The following is a 719-nucleotide window of genomic DNA, read 5'->3' as shown; positions in this document are numbered from 1 at the left end:
TCGCGCACAGGCCATGAAGGCCCACAGGTAGCGACTGGCCGCCGTGTCATCCTCAGACCACAGGCGTCACCGGATGCGGATATTGAGGGGCATGTGGGCAGCACACCGCTCTCCCGGCCGCATGCCAGTTTCCGAGACTGGAGCCGCTACTTCTCAATCAAGCAGCTCCTCACTTTGCCTCACAAGGGCTGAGTGCTCCCCGCTTGCCAACAGCGCTCAGCAGACCAGATGATCACCCATCCAAGTGCTAGCCCAGCCCGACAGCGCTTAACTTCGGTGATCTGACGGGAACCGCTGTTACCACTGTGGCAAGGCCGTTGGCGATCCATTAAACTGCATGAACTTATCTACAAACCGTGCAGTGCACAACCATTCTGTTAAAACTATTGGCAGGACTAAGTTTTGCTGGATACAATTTTGTCTCGAATTGTGATGAGGAAGCGCATGCCGACCGTCAAGTGCGGCATTTTTTCTTCAGCCTGTAGTCTTATCTCTGGAGGAAGCCGAGAGGGCGAGCTACAGCACGCATCAAGAATGTTGCATCACTTTAGTGAAACTCTTTCATATCGGATACTTAACTGGAAGGCAGTTCATGCTCACATTATTGTCAGTATATATTTATGATACTGCTGCAGAACAGAATAACTGTTTAACACTTTGAATACAACTAAATGACAGTCAATTGGCACTTTCAGTTAAATATTGCTCAGCTGTACATT

General features: G+C 49.7%; 1 pseudogene; it reads right to left on the bottom strand.

Annotated features, from left to right (window-relative positions):
* Positions 1 to 204: 204 nt before the first annotated feature.
* On the bottom strand, positions 205 to 322 carry LOC124608106 (annotated as a pseudogene).
* Positions 323 to 719: the final 397 nt, after the last annotated feature.

This window comes from Schistocerca americana, chromosome 3 (genome assembly GCF_021461395.2).
Source record: "Schistocerca americana isolate TAMUIC-IGC-003095 chromosome 3, iqSchAmer2.1, whole genome shotgun sequence".
Lineage (NCBI taxonomy): Eukaryota > Metazoa > Arthropoda > Insecta > Orthoptera > Acrididae > Schistocerca > Schistocerca americana.
This window is presented reverse-complemented; position numbering and strand designations above follow the sequence as displayed.